Below are 21,520 nucleotides of genomic sequence, written 5' to 3' on the forward strand. Positions count from 1 at the left end.
TTATAGTGACAAATGGTGAGTAGAAGGTTACTCATTTCAATCCTAATCATAATCATGAGCTTGCAAAGCCTGAAGAAATGCCGTTTTTAAGGTCGAATCGAAAAATTACTGATGCTCAGTTAGGTGTAATAAGAACTTTCAAAGAAGCAGGCATAAGAACAACAAGTACATATTCCTATTTAGTTGAGGAAGTTGAGGGATTTGAAAATGTTGGGTTTATAAAATGAGATTGCTATAATGTGGTGAACAAGCAGAAGTTAATTAATGTTGAGGTTGGAGATGCTCAAAGTTTAGTAAACCAAAGCAAGCAGAAGATCCTATGTTTTTTTATGCAATTCAAGTTGATCAAGAAAATCGAATGACAAAATTTTTTTGGAGAGATGGTAGATCAAGAATTGATTATATTTCTTTTGGAGATGTAATATGCTTTGACACTACATAACGAACTAACAAGTATAATATGATATGTGCCCCATTTGTAGGTGTCAACCATCATTGAAAGAATGTACTTTTTGGTTGTGCATTTCTATTGGATGAAACAACTGCTTCATTTACTTGGTTGTTTGAAACATTCTTGGAATCAATGGGAAATAAAAAACCAAGGACAATTTTTAGTGACCAATGTCAAGCAATGAAGAATGCCATAAGAGTTGTGCTTCCTGATACTTGCCATCGCCTATGCTTATAGCATATCTCAAAAAATGCTGCAGAAAATTTACCTAGGCATTATGGGAATCCTGAATTTAGGAGTAGATTTAATAAGATTCTCTATCATTGTGAGACAAAAATAGAGTTTCAGTCTTGTTGGGATGCCTTGCTTAAAGATTACAATTTGGTGGGCAATAAGTGGCTTAGCACCTTATATGAAAATCGTGAAAGGTGGCGTTTAGTTTTTAGTCATAACATTTTATTTTGCCGAATGAAAGCTTCATCCAAGAGCGAGAGTACAAATAATGTTTTTCAACATATGGCACGCAAAACAATGAGGCTAACAGAATTTGTACATGAGAATGACAAAGCTTCAAAAAATATGTGCATGGAAGAGTTAGAAGAAGATTTTCGTTGCAAACAAGGTACATCTTTTCAAATAGTCCAAAATTGTGGACTTTTGCAACATGTATCATTTGTTTATACTCGTACAATAATTAAAAGATTTGAGTTAGAAATTACTTCTACTTTGGGGGTCACACACCAAGATGTTAATTTTAATGGAGTGTCTTCCACCTATGAAGTCATTGAAGGAGGTGGTTGGAGGGTTTATGTTGTCCATTTTAACTCCTCAAATAATGTTGTAACATGTAGTTGTAAAATGTTTGAAACATTGGGGTTACTATGTCGACATGCATTGCGAATACTTATTGTAAAAAATATAACAGAGCTTCCTGTTCAGTATATTTTGAAACGATGGACAAAAGATGCAAAGAAAGATAGTGTTGTATGTGATCATGCAAAATCAACCGATACAAATGATAACTTGTCAATTACTTCACGTCATAATGAATTAATGCGCTCAGTTTATGAAATTTTCACAAGAAGTACAGCAACAACTCGACATACTGAAATGTGCAAAAGAAAATTAGAGAGATGATAGAATTAGTTGAAAAAGATATGGGGGTGTTAAATGTGGCAAGAGATGATGGTGAAAGAGAAAATAGTTTTGTTGATAATACCATCTCTCGTGATGTTGAGAAGACAAATTGCTCACTCAATAATTCGCTGATATTAAATCCTCCATGTGTGCGACCAAAAGGAGTAACAAATGCCAGAATGAAAAGCAACATGGAGAAGTGTAAAAGGAAGGCATTAAAAGATATTACGAGATCAAGTAAGAATTTTTGTTTTTAAATTTTAAATTGAAAAAAAATGTTAGTTCAATGATTCAATTATTTATTTGTTGTGAATAATGCCCAGTATTTCCTCTCTCTTTTTTAGAACAATTGCCCACAAGAGGACTTCTAGCAAACTTTGGTCATGTTAGAGAAGGTATTGACTTTTATCCATAAATAATTTTACACAGTCAACTCTTATATACATGTTATCTTGTCTATATTGCCTTTGAAATAGTTGTCAATAATGTACTATATGTAGCCCATAAGTCCTATGAAAATAACATTATTAGTCTGCAATTGGTGTTAGTCAAAGTTTGTAAGGCAAACATCCCCCCCCCCCCCCGTTCTACACTTTCTTAATGAAGTTTTATTGAAGTTTATCAAAAAAAAAATTTATTACTTGCATTGTCTATAATTATAGTTCTATAAAAATAACACTATATGCCTTGCAACAGTTGTCACTAATTCACAAATCTCAACATATGCACCACAAAGTACAAGTCTATGCCAGCCGATGCACCCATCAAATGTACCCATGGATGAGAACTACAATAATCAAGTATGATCTAAGCCCCTTGCATCCTCTTTTTTATTTATTTTTAAATGATCATACATTTTAATCTCTTATAGTATTTTATAGGTATTCCATTCTCTAGGCATGCCAATGACCAGTAGTTCAAATCATTTTCAACTATCAAATCAGGTACAAGTAAAAAATAAAATAAAATGATTTATGCACATTTATTTCATTTTTATAAATATCTACCATTTGATGTTGAGATAATTTGAATGTAGATCCCTTTTTCTTATTGGAGCGGTGCTTCTCCAAATGTTAGCTTAACAAGCATGCTTCAAAGTAACGATTGCTTGAATCATTTAAGTTAGGTAAATATACTTGCTATTTTAATTTTTTTTATTCCTCATTAGTTATGTTTATTTATCTGTATCAATAGTTATCACTTTGTTACTAATAATTGAAAATGTCCATATCTAATTTTGCAGAATTCTTTCTTAAATGGTTTTACACAACTAAATCCAAGACAAAAGTGATTTGACTTGAAAGATAAATGATGAGTATTCAACTTAGAAGATTCCTGACAAGTATGCAACTAATAAGTATAGATTGATGATGAGAGGAGTAAAAGCTAGAAAGTTGTAGGAAATGTTGTTTTTTTATTTTAAAGGCAATGAAAATAGGCTGATTTTTAGGATATGTTAGAATTCATTCCTTTTTGTATGTTTACTTTTGTTATGCCTTCTCATCCTCTAGACAAAAATTTTATTATTCAACACTGTTATTCATCCAATTGAATATAAGTAATATAAATGAAAAGGTGATTACAATGTAAAGGTGTTTCATTGTTTGGTTTGTGTGTGTGTATTTTTTACTCAAATTCAGGGGATTACAATGGTAAAAAAGCTTACCAGGTTCTGCTGCAAGATACTAACCATCAATCCCCTGCTAATCACTTCCATTTCTTTCCCCCCCCCCCCCCCCTGTTGTGTGGAATCTTCTTTGGAAGGTTAAGTTGCCCTTGAAAATATGCAATTGTATTGTTATTTGTTCAGATTCATTTTCATGGCCTTTGACCTTGCAATTTATCTTATAGGTTTTTGTGGCTGCAATCATCCTGTTACCATTCCTGTCATAAGGATGATTTTAATTTTGTCCCAATGGGACTAGAAAATCTGAACAATTAATGATTTTTGTGTTCAGGTATTAAATCTGGCTCATGTAGTGTTTTTTATGTTTGTCAAGTCCTTAATTACCACTACCATCTCTCTCTCTTTCTCTCTCTCACTTATTTTGCCTTAGTTCCACTTAACCTGGCATGTGTTCTGGCCTATTGAATGTAACTTGGTCTAAATCATGCATATCCTGCCTTTTCTTTTTTGGATTAGTAGTGAAGATGCATTCTCAGCAAAACATTGCTTAAGGCAGGCTGATGATTGTTATAAATATATTAAATGGTCCATGTGTTCTTCTTTGTGATCAGAAATCAGTATTTAAAAATGTTTGGTGTTGACTTTATTAATATTTTTCTGTTGATTCCCTCATCCCATGTGATAAATCGTTGCATGTTTTCCTAAAAACTTTGAAAAGGAGAATTATGGACAAGTTGGTTTTTCTTTATGAAGATTTGCTCCTTCTTTTGTAACAGCTTGGTATAGGCTTCAAGTACCTTTTTGTGTCTTCTGTTGTACTTAATACTGTCTATTCTATAGCTGTTTTGGTTACTAAATCTCCTATGCACTATAACTGGGCTATGCCACCAAATGTGAACTCTCCTTTTGTTTTGTTATAAAAAAAAAAAGTGCAATGGGTTGGGCAGTTACCACCTCTCTCTTGTATTCTGATAAGTAACTGTGTAATTGTAAGTGGTAGGCCAAACTGGTAGGATTCTTCATGGCATACTTAGTAGATGCATTAACGGGTTTAGATGTGGTAGGCCAAACTGGAAATTTCATATGCAAGGTAGGACTCTTTGTGACAGTCATCCGTGTCATACTTTTAAGACGAACTGAAGATTTTGAGAACCTGAAGAATCTAGCTGATGAGGCTACCTTCTATGACAAGCAGTGGCAAGCATCATGGCAAGACCAAAATGCGGGTGCTTTGGAGCAAACGGGAAAGAAAATTTAGTTTGCCTTCCTTGTATAAATTTGTTCTTTCATTGTGTTACAAAAAGTTAGGACTAAGGACTATAATAGGCACCGGATTTGCAAGTGAAGGAAAATTGTATGATGATTGCATAATGCATTTGCTAACTATTTTGGACTACATAGTTTTCATTTGGCATTACTGTGGGAAGTAGAGCTTTAACTGTAAATTTTAGTAGTAGAGCTTTTGTGATACCAAGTTATGATATTTATGGTGTAATGGAATAAGTAGGTAGTCATTATCCTGCATTGAAAAGGCCTAAGCAGTTTCATTATCCTGCATACTACCTAGAATGCTCATGGCCAAAGTTTTTGCAATACAATAGCTTTGCATCAATAAAATTTCTAACATTTCTCTCAAAAAAACATCACTAACAGTGTAACAAATGAGAAATTTTATTGTCAAAATTACAATGAGATCCAAACACCAAAACAAAAAGATGAAGGTCATCTATAAACACAAAATTTATTTGCAAATACAAAAACTATACCAAAACCACATAAATAATTCACATGAGAAATAATTCCTCCAAGTCTGTAGCAAGCCTACAACCAAATACCACTAATACAATCTTTATTCAAAACTGTGGGACATCAATCTTTGCAGCATCAACAACAACAATCAAATGCAAAAATCATGGAACCCAGCAACTAAAAGACTCACAATCACAATCTTCCCTTGTTCCCCACATTACAAATTGAAAACAACTCTTGTATGCCTTCATCTCATTAGTGGTCCTTCAAGATATTGTCGAGATCTCCAGCCTTTCTGAAACGGAAAAGCAGGACAAAGAAGAGTTGTCGTCACTGAAACACATCGTCGTAAGGAATTCTTGAAGCTCTGGACTCGTCGCAAGGAATTCGTGAAGCTCTAGTGGCGACCAGTCGAGATGCCGGGACACGTGTGGTTAGAAGAAGAGGCAGAAGAAGTAGCAACAGATGGATCGCTGTTGTTGTTGTTGCTGCCGCCGGTGATGGTTTCTGAGGACATTTCCCGGTTCCGCTACATGAATCCGACGGGCCACCCATCTGGATTGCTGTTGTTGTTGAATCCGCCGGTGATGTTTTTGGCTGGATTTGCCCAATACATGATACAATAGATTTAGAGGGAGAGAGGAAGAAAGAGGCAGAGAGGGTTGAAGTGTTTGAGTTAAAGAGGCAGAAAGAGGAAATATAGTTGATTTGGGCATTTGATTTTGGGTTAAATCCGGCTGTGGGTGTGGAGCTGAGTTTTAAGTTTTAACCTTGGTTTGATTTGCTAATTAGAGTTAAGTTAATGGGTAAGATGATGTGAAGTTGAGTTTTATAAAATGGCTAGGTGGCATAATATTATTGGCTGGCAGGACCTAGGAGGACAACATCAGTGGTCCTCCTAGAAGTCCTAATAATTTCTCCTTGTCCTGCTACGAGGCTAATGTGTAGCCTTATGTGGCTGCAGGACCCATTATTGTACTTTTTGTTGCCGATTCCATCTTCTTAGTAAAAAAAAAAAAAAAAAATTTGTTAGTTTTAATAGAAGTCGGTCACTACCATTATATTTTTACTTATCAATAATTATTTGAAGAATGTTAAATTAAGTCACATCATTTATTTATAAAAATATTGTAAACAAATTTGTCTTTGTAGCATTTCTTAATTGCTAATTTTTGTTATTGAACTTTTATTTTTTTTTCCCAGATTTAGATCAAATTAGTTTGTTAGAGCACTTGCAGCAGTGGAGCTAAATAGCTATATAGCTATTTTAACTCCACCAAAACACCAAAAAGAAGCATGCAGCAGTGAAGCTAAATCTATATTTTTTTAGCTCATTACTACAGTGCACATCTATAGATAGATGTGCACTGTTCATGAGAGCTAAAAAAAAAATTAATTTTTTATTTTGTCTTCACATTACCTTTTTATTGTGGTGTTTTTATTATAATGAGATGTATTATTTTATTGTGGTAGATATATTATTTTATTGTGATGTTTATATTATTTTATTGTGTTGAAAGCTAAAATAGATCTACTACTGCAGCATGTGTGTAGGTAAAATAGATAAAGTAACTTTTTGTGGAGTTAAATTACTAAATTTTTAACTCCACTGCTGTGGATGCTCTTAGTTAGTTTTTTTTTTTTTTTTTTTTTAATAAAAAAAGTCAAGGTTGATGGTGAATTGGTTTGTTGTTGAGCTTCTTTTAGGGTCTTCAAATTTTATTTTAGGGTGGTAAAAAGACTCAAAACAAAAGTTTTTTAGAAATGTTGTATGAAATTTTTACTCCAAGCGAGGGGGTTCATTTGAACCCTCTTGATACGATATGGTGCCGCAACGGCTTTTAGAACACCGATTAACAAAAGAGAACCTCGTTTTCTTTGACTTCATTCGACCATGACTTTCTTTTCCACAATCTCGCAGTTATTTTCGCATGAGAACTTTCCGAAGCCATTCGGGGGAGAACTTTGGATTTTGTTTTGCTTTGGGATGGCACTTGACGTAGTTTCATCTTTCTTTGGACTTGGGACCTACCTTTATCTTTTTAATTTTATTCTTCTAAAGCTTCGTGTAAAATTGTCGGAAAGGCTACATGGCTAGTTTCAATAAATGTCTTTTGTTCACGAAGGATACGGCGAAGATTAAATTTTCTTAAAAAAAAAATATTCAGGCATATTGAGAAAGAGAAATGATATATTCAGAATATTTTTATAATTAATTTTAATTGGTAAGTTGTTACTAGTTGTTATTATTGGGATAGAAAAGTAATCTTAATGTTAGATTCAAATTTAAACTAATAACAACTAATCATTTATGATTTGTTGTAAAAATATTGTGAATGTAGTACTTCTCATTAAGAAAAGGAGGTTTGCATTTGTGTTTTTTTTTTTTTTGGGTGGGATTTTTATGTTTTACTTTTAGACTTAAGAGAGAAAGAGAAAAAAATATTTTGTACCAAATGATATCACGTCATCTGTATCAAAATTCAATAAACGAGAGATGTTTGTGCAAAAATAACGACCTACTAACACATATCTTTCAATTATTAGTAGATTATTTATTTTTTGTTTACATATTAAAACTACCTACTAACAACTTTTTTTTTTTTTTTGGTTTAAGCCCTCCATAGACGAGAAAACTAGATGGCAGTTCTTTTCGACTTCAACTTATAAATGACCACTTTCCAGAACCCATCAATAAAACCAGTTCTTTCTTTCTGGTATAACAAAAACGTTGGGGACATCTCTGTCTTCTAAGACTTGAGATCTGAAGGTCATATATTCAATTCAATCTCACACCACAAAAAGTCAAGAAAACCAATATGCTTATTCACTGTAGCTACCATTATATAATCCTCTAATGTGAATTAGCAAAGATGCAGTGTATATAGGACTATTGTGAGTCGTCTTACCGCCAATGACACAACTGAAACTGAATTGGCAAAGATGCAGTATAAATAAGAAAAAAGTAGTCGATTGGACCCACTACAACACAAAAACACAGGTGAGCATACGATGAATCATTTGGTGTAGACTTTTCGGGGGGAATAAGTATGGACACACACACAAATAGCTGCATTGATTCAATGACAGCTGAGAAGGAAAAGAAAGCAGCACAGTCTGATCAAGTGTTTTGGATTTTTTTTTCTTTTTGGCCAGGGCCGGCCAAACATTTCGGAGGTCTACAAAGAAATTTTCAAATGAGGATTTTATGTTATCATTTAAATAATATTTAACTAGTATTTTATATAATAATTTTTTTAAAACCTATTCTTTTACTCTTTATTATGATTTTTTTTGGAGAAAATGCTAAAATTATAAAAAAATTTATTACAATTTTGGGGCATTCTCTAGTAAGGCCCTCGACAACGGCCGGCCCTGTTTTTGCCTGTATAACGTACAACACTTTCATTCGTACATGTTGAATAAAGAGGAAGATAATATTTTCTATTAATTCCATAGACAATAATTATAATGATTTTTTTTTCAATTATTAATATGGTCTAATGTAATTGGGAGCAATATCATTTCTGTATGAATCTAGTGTTAACGTTACTTTTATTTTGCGTCAATTATATGCTGCCTTTCACTTGTTGTTTCCAAGCTACATCATCAAGACAGCGGTCAACCCTTTCAATGTATGTAATTGGTCAATTCTACCTTTTATTTATTTATTTATTTTTGGATGAAAATTCCATTCCGTCCATTTAAAAGTTAGTCCAAATACATCTTTTGATGTTAAGAATTTTCAAAAACATTTTCACAATTTAATAAGTTTATAAATTATGACTCAAGCAATATCACATTCACATGATTTTTTTTTTTTTGGCTGAAAAAAAAAAGTATCTTGGCAATAATAGCCACTTTACTCCGTGACAAGTTATGCCCCATGCTTTTGTTTTTATTTTTTTGGATGAAAGTTCCATTCCATCTGTTCGAAAGTTAGTCCAAATATATCTTCTAAAGTTATGAACTTTCAAAATCATTTTCACAATTTACTGATTTTATAAATTATGACTCAAGTAATATCAGATTCACTTTCTTTTTTTTCTTTTTCTTTTTTTTGCTCAAAAAAAATATTGGGAGCACACTTTCTTCATGACGAGTTATACCCCTCTCATGCTTGATGACCTCACCAACCTTAGCACTATTGTGTCCCTGCATGACATGAACCCAAGTGCTAAGACAAAAAAGACGAGGTGCTTGATTGCCAAACCCCCACGCTCTTTACTATTCACACTACTCTTGTTAGGCACTAATAAGTAATGACAAGTATCAATAACTATAGTTATATATATATATATATATATATATATATATATATATATATATATATATTTTTTTTTATATATATATATATATATATATATATTCTTTTTTTTTTTTTCCCTTTTTACTTCCCCAAATATACCTGTACGTTTTTAGGCCTTTAAAACAACTAGATTAACCTAGTTAATTAGCTAAGTGATTACTTAGTCAAATTAAAAAGATTTAGGTTAACACAAATATATCATATCATTGAAACAGTGCGAAAAATAAAAACACAATGATATGATAACTTAGGAAAACCAAATCAGTAAAAAATCTAGGGAGGATTTAACCTAGCTATTCTCAAGGTAAAACAAATCCACTATGAAAGAATTAAAGTTTACACAATAGTGACTTAGACCACTAACATCTTATTGCTACCTCGAGTATGAAACTTATTATCACGACCATGTGATAGCTCCGAGTTCACGGACTACTTCTTTCTTGGATTCCTAGCAAGCACAAGCACTTCCACTTGTATATCTTTAAGTTCTTGAATTTGCAACTGAATTGATCACCAAACTCTTGACATCTATCTAGATCTTAATAACCTAAGTATATGTGAAGACAAACACTTTTAAATTTTACAAGAGATTCACACATACAACTTAAAGAGCAACCATAGCTACTTTAACAACGTGGCTAGGGTGGAGGAATGAACAAGATGAATAATGTTATTTTTGGATTTTTTTTCTTTTGGTACCAATTTAAGTTTTGGAGGTTTTCTAGAATAGTTCAAAATTTTTGGGGACAGTTATAAAATTTTAACATTTGAGGTAGTCAAATTCTAAAATTTGAAGATGGATCAGTAAGCAAAATTTTATTTAGTTTTTGATTTTATCTCAATCACTAAAGATAAATTTTAAGTTGCTAGAAGGACCCTTGCTCCCCTAACTTTGCCATTGGTTGTATGCAATAATAAACTAAATACTTTAAGAGCAAGTACCTGATTATATTATTCATTGGGTGTATGTAGTTCCCACATCACACACACACACACTAAGTGATTAAAGGGATAAATTATGTATGGGTGGCCCTAAGATGTTGATTAGAGGTTTCAAATTGAGAACCTTATGAATTTTATGTATTTTAGGAATCACTAAGTTAACCCCTTGGGGTTGATCATTAGCAAGTTACATGCAGCTTATTGTTATCAATGTATAGCCAAGATGCTATCTATTATCATTTGAAGGTAAAGAAAGTAGCATACGAGGAATCATTTGTGGCAGGAACCTTGTAGTTTCATAGCATAGTTTGTTCTCATTAATAAGGAGAACTAGCTAGGGTCAAATCTTTCCCCCTCAAGGTAATAACTCTTGAATTATCATCATCTAAAGAAGAGAACAAGAAGAAAAAATAATTTGTAGGAAGATACACAGAAAAACCGAGCAAGTGAACTTCACGTTATAGGTGAATAACTGATAGAGACAACCGGATACGGGTCAAACTCAAATGCCCTCCTCCTTAAGTTACTTGGCAATTGGTTCATCTTTTATGGTTGGTTATCTAATTTTATTTAGTTTATGTTATGTTGACGTTAGTTCTCTTAGAAATAGATGTGGCCTGGTCGCACTTTCAACATGCTTATTCTGTTAGTAATTCACTGCAGCCAAGTCATGTCTTTGACATCTCTCTATTGTTCTGGTTAAAATAACAATGTAAATCTATTCAAGTGTATAGTTTGTCCATGGGCCTTTGTGGCTGCCATGACAAGTTAAATTCACAAGAGCAATCAATCCGGCCCAGCCTAAGAAGGTAAGTATTATTTTGGCTAGGACTATTTTTTTTTTGTTGAGAATACTAAGTATTTTTAATACACGCACGTAGAGAGACGAGAATGTCTTAAATAGGTCATACTCTTCGTTTATTCTAAATCTGAACAAACGAATAATTCGGGACATCAGAATAGAAAAAGAAATATTATATAGGATTTCTGACCCAACTGAATCTTGAAAATTTATTGTTGCCTTATTCATGCCAACTAGCCAATTGCATGGTTTTGTAATTGCTTACTCCACATAAAAACAGACAGAAGAATAGCATGAACCATGAATAGTTAGTTTTTAACACAATTTAATAACAATTCAATGGGCTTTAAAATTTCTTTTTTTCTCCACCCTGCTGTTTCCATTGTTATTTTATTGTGTGCGGCAATGTTCTGAGTTGAGATGAATTTTGCATGAAATAAATTGATTAAACAAGCTAATGACATTGCAGCAATCTCATCCTAATGGCATGATTATTTTTAATAAGTTTTAAAGGACACAAATCTTAAGGGCCCGTTTGATAATTTTGTTCTTGTAACGTTGTTCAAATGTTATGGAAATACGTGAGCACTACAACAAATCAAACTTTTTTTAAGGGCCAAAACCCCTAAAAAAAGTATTAAAAAACCTTGAAAGAAGTTATTTTAAGAGTCCAACCGACCCTTGATAACCTTTGAAATAAAGTTTAGTAATAAAGGCCTCCACATTTTTATTTATAGGTTGTATAGACAGATTTTAGTAAACCCTCGATAAAAAAAGGGTTGAAATAACTACACTTTGTTGTAGTGGAGTCAAAAAAATGTTGTGAAAATATGTCATGTGCTGTTTAAATAACGAAAACTGTTGCTTAAACAACACAACTAAAAGCTCGGATTTGTGTGAAAACACAATAGCTTGTTCAAACCCTCCCCCCCCCCCCAAAAATACGGCTAAATTGCTTTTACTCTAACTTAAACTAAGTGCGGAATAAGAGTAAATGAGAGCAAACAATCGATAGCACTACCCTAAGTCATATTCATCAATTATCAACAATAAAAGAAAAGCTTAAAGGGTAGGGAAGAGAGATGCAAACACAAGATAACACTGAGACGTGTTATCGAAGAGGAAATTGAAGAACTCAGTGAAAAACCTCTCCGCGACCTTTCAAGTCAAAATCAATCCACTAGAGAATAAAGTTGGAGTATATGAATAACAAAAGACCTTTCAAGCCTAGTCTACCTAATGTACTTGAGCCTCCAAGCTCCTACTACCAACAGGCTTCTCAGAACCTTTTCTTCTATACCTTTTTGAATCCAGCAATTTAGCTCGATTACATCCGCCAATAAATGGCTCTTTCCAATACTTCCCAATAGCACCAAAATCTCACTCGACACTCAGAATGGGTGTGATAAGTGTTTGAACTATCAACATCTCAAAGATATAGAGATGGAGAGACAGGAGTTGAGGAAAATCACAAGGAAATGTATAGATGATTGTGTGTATAACAATCTCTAACTCTCAAGTGTGTTTTCTAGGGTTTTTTCATTGAAAAGAACTCCTTACAATTTGTGGATAATGAGGGTATATATAGTGTGGATAAAGACTTGGTAAAGCAAAATCTCATTTTTTGCCAAACGGAATGTTTCACTAGTACTTCGTGGAAAGACCTTACCCGCGAGACATTTGCGAAAAACTCCAGGTTGGCATGACTCTTTATCTTCCAGTTATGTGCTTTACACATGGCTCTTTCATGGGTAAACTTCTCATGAGATACTCGCAAAATCCACTTGTTCATCCTTTTAAGCTTGAGTCTTCATACTCTCTTACACTCATCCCTTACAATTAAAAACCCACATACATATAAGGAAAAATAATTGAAGAAATTACAATCAAATTTGACATAAAAAACTAACATAAAATAGTTGTAAATTATAACTTTACAACAGCCAAACAAGTTCCTTCCACTATATTGCAAACGCCAATCTCTCATTTTTCTCCTTACCACAGTGTGGACCCTCAAGATTATGACTCTTCTGACCCTGATGCTGATCCTCCAGTGGTTTTTTTCTACTCCATCAACTTTACGTTAAAAAAATATATATTATAAAAATCTATGGCAATTAATTTCCTTCTTATTTTGTTAGTTTATTATATTACCTTTTAAACTTTCCTTTTTCATATTTTATGCTTCTCTATGCTGTTAAACCTTATGAGCAAACAATTCCAATTGCTGCAACAGTTGGTGAAGTAAGTTACTATTACTCAATGACAGAGCAAGGATTTCAACTTGGGGAAAAATTAAAAATAAAATTAATCTTAAAAATATTAATCAATATTATAATTCAAATCGTAAACATTGTCAAACTTATGACACAATATGCTTGTGCCAAAATGAAAATTATAGAAATATAAATAAGAGATAGAGTAATTTATACAGTAGCTTCATGAAAATACATACATGCACAAAAGATTACTACCACTACCATAGGTCCATTGAAAATGAAATTATTTTCATAGTTACACCTTGTATCTCATATATGAAATATGTATAACGCAAATAAACAACTTGCAATAAAGATATCTAGATTTTGGAGCTTGTTTTCATCAGAAATGAATAAAATAAAGTAATCTTACAGTTATCAAAATCAACTTCTTTTGCTATGACTCAAAATAGAAGAGAACATAATAAAACACATTTCCATTATAAATAAAGTACATAATAGTATCAACACATTAGCACTGAAAATAAGAGAAAATTTATATTTATTTAACATAAAACATAGAATACTGTAACAAAATATCATTCTTATCAATGCATATTTCATACATCTTGTTGAATAAATTAAAAAGACAACCATGAAGTCCATGAGTAGTGTCCTACAAAACCTTATTATGTGCATCCCCTTTCAAAGGATCCAACTGTCGCTTGTTAGTAAAATAATTGGCAAATGGTCAATGAATGTCTTTGCATTTCTCTCTTAAACCTCACATAAGAATTTCCCATATTTTATCAACCTCAAAGCTTGCATAAAATTAAAAAAATAATGGATATCCAGATTTTATATAAATTATAATTTCAAGTGACAATTTGCAAGATCCTTTCAGCAAAATTCATATATCCAAATAGATCTCACAATATTTTATTTTAAAATTGTTATTCTTCTTGTTCTTCTATATCCAATTTAGAAAAACCATAAATAATACTAGTCTCATCACACGTGCTTCGCGCGTGCGATGAGACTTTTCTTTTTCAGTGATCCTATTTTGTAGAAAAAAAACTGTATTTAATTATTTTATATATATATATATATATATGATTTTTATTTTAAAAATATAATTTATAAGTGAATAAATCAATTTAAAAATTAATAGGAGAGTGGTCCTAATTTTTAGGCAATATTTTAGTGGAAGTTGGAGTTGCATTTTTACCGGATTGTCTTTTAGTTTTGTCTCTACTTAAACATAAGACTGTATGGGCATCTTTGAACTAAAAAAATAAGTTTTTACCGGATTGCCCTTTAGTTTTGTTTCTATTTAAACATAGGACTGTAGGGGCATTTTTGAACTAAAAAAATAGGTATCCAAACAGGGAAAACCCCTTAAATAGTAGTATAGATAATTATCTTTTAGTGAATAAATAATAGTTTCAGATTGATTCCTCTATTTTCTCTCTCAGAAAGCTCAAATTTTCATTATCTTTTTATCTTTTAGAAAGGGTAGCTTTTTTATAAAAAAAAAATTGGTAGAGGCTGAATTCTTTAAATATATATGGAACACCTATTTTATTCCAATTCCCTCATTTTGCAATAGCTTTTGCAACTTTATAGTCTCCATGTTAACACGTTTTTTGTTTTCCCTTATTACTCAAGCTTTTAATTTTTTTTAATAAATATTGGTTTATCAATACTATGATCTTTATCTTACTTTTACTATTACATAGTGTTGAAACATGTGTTTACATTTCAAAAATTGGTCCCAAATAATGTTTTGACAAAGAAGATATAAGTGCATAAAATAATGCTTATAAAAATTATTCACATATTAAGATAACTAACTAAAAATTATTCATCCAAAAATTTCCAATTTACAAAAATTTGAACCACTATGGGATTTAACTTCATGAAGTTTCAAATTTAAAAAATCTAATAAGTTGACATAGTTTTACATTAGTATACTAAACTAATTAAAATTGAAATGACTAAATTTAATTTTAAGGATGACATACTTATTGGGTAAATATTAAATTTATTGACAAATGAATAAACATATGTTTATGCATTTATATCTTCTACAATAAAACATTATTCCATGCCAAATTCATGAAATGTAAACATAAATTCGATACAATGTTTATAGTCTCCATGTTTATATGTACTTTTTTCCATTGCTCTAGCTAATTTAAAATTGAAAGACATTTTGACTTATCAAAACTGCAATCCCTCACTAATGTGATAGCATAGTGTTGGAACATGCGTTTAGATTTCAAAAATTGGTCGCAAATAATGTTTTGACAAAGAAGACATAAATATATAAAATAATGTTTATTCACATATTAAGATAACTAAACTTTTCTTGTCCATTTGTAATCATTACATTGAATTTAGAGTCTTTAATTTTATTGATTTGGAAATGTAACACAATACTATAATGAAAAATTATTCAACTAAAAAGTTTTAGTTTATAGAAATTAGTAATGACTTTGGTATTTAACTTCATGAAGTTTCATTTAAAAAATATAATAATTTAATATAATTTTACATTAATATTTTAAACTAATTAAAATTGAAAGTACAAAATTTAAATTTAAGACTGGTACACTAACAAGATAAATATTAAACTTATTAACATATGAATAAACATATGTTTATGTATTAACATGTCAAGCCAAATTCATTAAATGTAAGCATACATTGGATACAATGTCATTTTTAACTATATATATTGGTTATTAGAAATTCAACACCCTCATGATAAAATGCACAACCTTTCAGGACATAAGGAACGGAATGAATTGCGAAGATTGCATAAGAAAAGTCACTTTTCTTGTTCTGACCTGGCATGAAAAATGCAAAAACTGGGGGATTTAAGTGGAATAATGGGATTAAAAAATATATATATATCTTGGGTTTGGAATTTAGTTTAATTTTATGGGTTTAGTTTTTGAGTGGTATTTGTATTGTCAGCTTAATTAACTTGGGTTTGGTTTAATGAATTTTTTTGAGATTTGTTATATTCTGATTTTTGGTCTTTTTTTGTGTTTCAAATTTAAGATCTTTTGTTACTAAAATTTTTCTATTTTATTAAATATTTTTTCACATCTAATGAAATATATTTCTTAAATCTTTTAAATAGCGCAGAATTAAACGCATCTTTATTCCAATTTACAAAAGAAATTTTTTGAAAAACTGAAAGTGCACAAGTACTTACTCTTTACGTAGATTTACCTTGTTGAAGTATATCGAATATGGCAAAGAGGTATACAAACCAAACTCTTCTTTTATTCCCCAAAGAATATTGCCATCCACTTGTAGATTAAAATTGCATTTCCAAGTAGAGGAAGGTCTGCAAACATTTTAGCAATTTGTAGTATAAATTGAGCAAAGAAGAATAAGAGATACTCACCTAAATGAATTTACAAAAAAAAAAATAAAAATGGTATGTCTTCTATTATTCAATGCTTGCCTTATTGCACTCACCCTTTGGTACAACATAGAATGATTTATTTTTCTTTGTTAATTTCTTTTAATTAAAAAAAATCATTTTGACTTATCAAAATTGTGACCTTTATCTTACTTTTGCGACCGCATAGTGTCAGAATATGTGTTTACACTTCAAAAATTTATCCCAGATAGATGAAGAACTAAATGTATATACTTAAGTTTATTTACATGCTTATGTTTATTCACATGTTAATATAAACAATATTTATCTTGTCAATTTGTCATCATTACTTTTTATTTTAGAGTATTGAGTTTTATTAATTTGGAAGCGTAACCCAACAATGTCTAGAATGATTATTCTTAAAAAAAAATTCTAATACACAAAAATTATTTAACCACTTCGGCTTCTAACTTTATGAAATTTCATTTACAAAAATCTAATAATTTGATATAGTGTTACATTAATATTCTAAACTAATTAAAACTAAAAGCACTAAATTCAAATTTAAGGATAACATAATGACAAGATAAATATTAACGATTTGTTTTTTTCAATGATAATGTTTTCTAGAATATGAGTCATTTTCAAAAAATATTTTCTATAAAACTATCTAATTTTCCTATATTTCATAACAATCTTAAATGAGTTGAAAAAAAAAAATTCCTAACTTCTCTTATTTATTTTGCTGTGAGATAGAGTTGTTTTCCAAAAAAATTAGTGGAAAACAATCTTTGAAAACAAGCCATACTTTTTTTATTAACTAAAGATAGTTTTAATTGACTTATTTCTTGTGATACTACCAAACATTAAGAAACACAGAAAACTATCTTTACACACAATTTTCCATTGAAACAAACAAAGTATAAAACTATTAACATTTGAGTAAAAATATGTTTTAGTTTTCCAAAATGGTGTTTGGTTTGATGGATGGAAAAGTTTGAGCATAGGAAATGGGGAAGGGATGAAAATGTGGGAGGAAAGAAGGGATTTTAGCTTTCCCTAATGGTGTTTGGTTGGTGGTCCAAAAGTAGAAGGATGAAAAACTCTTTTATTCGGTCGAAAAGAAAATTAAGACAATGAAAAATATAGTTTATATAAATTTACTTGCATGCCCCTATTAGAAAAAAGTAAACAATTATATTTTTATTAAAAACATGTGTATGGATGTGCACTTCATTAAAAATAAAATTAGTCTCATCACATGCGCTTTGCATGTGCGATAAGGCTTTTTTTTTTTAGTGTCATAATTTTTCATTTATTCCAATTTAAGGTTTACACGTTTTCTTATTAATATTACATATTTAGAATTCATAAGTGGACAAAGCAATTTGGAAAGCAATAGAAAAGTAGCCTTATTTTTTACAATGTTTAGTGGAGAGTTAGAGTTGCATTATTATAGGAGTGTTTTTTAGTTTTGTCTTTACTTAAAAATAGGGGTGTATGGGTATTTTTTTAACAAAAAAAAAAAGTGAGGATCCCAAATAGGAGAAATCATTTAAATAGTAGTATAGAAGAGTATTATAATCCAAAAAAAAAAGAGAGAAAAAAAAAGAGGGAAGTAAAAAAAGAATGAACACACAAAAAAAAAGAAAAATGGAAAAAAGAAAAGTAACATAAAAAGACAAGAAAGGAAACAGCAGGAAATGTCTGTTGAAAAAAAAAAAAAAAGATGAAGAAGAAAACCACAAAAGCCAAATGAACGTTGCACAGGAAGTAATTTGGTCCCTCCCTCTCATGTGGGATTTTTTTGTTCTCATTTTCTACTGAGGTCTTCTTTTCTTTTCTTTTTATTTTTTTTGAGGAAGCTATTAAGTCTTCTACCTATTCTATATTATATGAATTTTTTTCTCCTCCAAGCCAGGGGTTCATTTGAACCCTCTTGATACAATGTGGTGCCGCCACGGCTTTTAGAACACGGATTATCAAAAGCTGCATTGACTAGGGAGAACCTCGCTTAATTTCTTTGAATTCATTAAACCATGACTTTCTTTTTCCGCAATCTCGCAGTTATTTTCCCATGAGAACTTTTTGAAGCCATACGGGAGAGAACTTTGGATTTTGCTAGTAAGGGACATTATATTTGAGGTAGCTTCAACTTTTTTCGGAGTTGTGACCTACATTTATTTTTTAAAATCAATACAAGAGAGTCTATGAAGAAAACTTTTAAGGATCACTTCTACATCTTGAGTAATAATACAGACATAAATTATTTTATAATATTTATATAAACCAATGTTGTGGCCTACTTTTTACTGGTTTTCATCTAAGTCTACTATTAACATTACTTTTTTCATTTACCAATAATCACTCACCACATTAGTAGTTTGTAAGTTTCTTTGTAAAATAGTTTGTATTTATAACATTACTTGTCATTAATATATACGTGGAGTACAAATCGTATTTACAATTATTCAAATATGAAGAGTTGTAGTAGGCTAAATCTAAACTAACCACACATTAACTATAGTTAATTAACTTGTAGTACAAATATAAAACTTGACTTGCACACAAAATAAGATTGTGCTTGGGCTTACACTAAGATCCTTGAAACTGATAAAGACATATGGATACAAGTCAAAATTTAATCTCTTCAACTTAATATCCTTGCAATTGATTTCATCCTGTAGAGAGTTGGGCTATCTGATTTGGACATTGGACTCGTTTTATTTTTGTATCATTTGACGGGTTGATTAATTCTTCTGCGTTTTATGGGGAACTTGCAAACATTATGCATTTGACAAGTAATGAGACTAGTTTATGTTATGTTGAAGTTTGTTCTCTTAGAAAAAGAGCTGAACCAGTCGCGCTTTCAAATCTTCAACATGATTATCCTATTAGGAATTCACTCAAATTATTTATTACGCCGCGACATGGAACAAGTCTTTTACAAGGATCTCATAATAAAGAATTAAAAAAAAGGTCTTTTACAAGGATGTGACCCATAAATATGAGATTTTTAGACGTTTGTGAGTGGTCCATTCCATGGGAATGAGCTTAGGAGATACTTTCTCTGAAACATATATAGATTATAAAAATTATGATAAATTTGCTTATGCACGTGCGTATATATGTATGCCCCACTCTTAAAAAGTGTAAGTGAAAATTTAATGGATTGTTGCAAAATTCAACTTTTGGTTTTGATTTTAATGCTAATTTGATCCTTGAACTTTTGATTTAATTTTTAATTAACCTTCTAGACATTAGGTTTATGAGAAATCAAATATTCTACTAGTATTTTTCAAAGCAAGATGAAATTAATCACATGATCATGTGCATGTGATTTTTGTGAAAGCGTAAATAATTTTGAAGTATCATTATTTTTAGATGCATATCACATACTTAACTTCATTAAGCTTTTAAAATAATTACTTATATGCAAGGAGTTAATTTTTCAATTTCAATGTGTAAGGATCAAATTGACACTCATATTAAATTGTAAGGGTGATATTTGTGAAAATCCCTAAATAATGCATTTTGAAAAAAAGAAGAAGAAGAATAAACTAACTCTGTAGATAAAAGATTCTTAATTCAAATTTTCTTTTGGACTTTATAACATTATAGATTTTAATTAGAAGTATCCTTTTATGCTATCCCAACATATTAGCCCAACTACCGCAAACCCTTGGTGTAATGGTTATTCCACAACTCTAAATGCTTGTGGGGTGTGGGGGGTAAAAGTTGGGGTTCAAGTCTCCAAGAGGGAATTTCACACACATATACACTTAGATTAGGTTAGAATATAATTTCTATCTTGTATATATAAAAAACATTAGCTCAAATATTATGTTTTATCATAACAATTTTGATTTTCCTCATACCGATTTAGTGGCCTGTTATAGACACACAAAAAAAAAAACTCGTCATGGTTTGATCTAATAATATATATACACACACACACACACACACACACACCTGAAAATTTAAATTTATTGCACTATATTATATGTTAACGAATCACAATAGCTTAATACCGTGATTTTATGATGTCATCAAAGCCTAAAATTTTTTTTGCTGTTCCAAACTGTTAAGAATATAAAGTGAGAAAAAGAAAGACTGAATAATCTGTACATTCTGTGTAAATAATACTGTACAATAGAGAGCCTTACACAGGCTAAGTATGTGTGAAGTACAAGTAATATGAGTGTACTACAAGTACTGTATACTAGGCTAGGCCTGATGAGATAGACTAAACTAAGCTATATACTAACATCCCCCCTCAAACTCGAGGTGGCAAGGAGGAAGCCAATTGGAGTTTGGATATCAGATCTTGAAGACGATTAGGCGGGTGAGTTTTGGTGAAGATATCAGTAGGTTGGTCGGCAGAGGAGATGGAGAAAAACTTAAGATTGCCTTTCTTAAGATGCTGGCGAGTGATGTGGCAGTTGATCTCAATGTGCTTGGTGCGTTCATAGAAGACATTGTTATGAGCAATGTAGATAGCACTACGATTATCACAATAAAGACGAGTGGTAGTAGACTGAGGAGCATCTATGTCAGCCAAGAGCCATTGAAGCCAGACAAGCTCGTAGGTGGTGTCAGCAAGAGCACGATACTCAGCATCGGTACTGGAATAGGAAACCATGTTCTTGCTTCTTGCTACGCCATGAGCCAAGAGAAATACCCAACAGGAAACAAAAACCTGTGATGGAGCATCGATTAGTCGGATCACCTGCCTAATCTGCATTTGAATAATCATGGAGCTCGAGAGAAGACCGAGAGGAGTCGTGAAGACCATGATAAAGTGTACCCTTGACGTATCGAAGAATCCGAAGAATAGCAGCATAGTGGACAGAATGAGGGGCGTCCATGAACTTACTAACCATACTCACGGCATGTGAAATATCC

At 31.3% G+C, this 21,520-nt stretch overlaps 1 long non-coding RNA gene across 1 annotated transcript; it reads left to right on the top strand.

Moving 5' to 3' along the window:
* The first annotated feature begins 1,800 nt into the window (after positions 1-1,800).
* On the top strand, positions 1,801-2,323 carry LOC142636154 (uncharacterized). Its single transcript, XR_012844263.1, has 3 exons — positions 1,801-1,825; positions 1,933-1,983; positions 2,285-2,323. It is a non-coding gene; the product is annotated as an uncharacterized LOC142636154 (long non-coding RNA).
* Positions 2,324-21,520: the final 19,197 nt, after the last annotated feature.

This window comes from Castanea sativa, chromosome 5 (assembly GCF_040712315.1).
Source record: "Castanea sativa cultivar Marrone di Chiusa Pesio chromosome 5, ASM4071231v1".
In the NCBI taxonomy this organism is placed as follows: domain Eukaryota; kingdom Viridiplantae; phylum Streptophyta; class Magnoliopsida; order Fagales; family Fagaceae; genus Castanea; species Castanea sativa.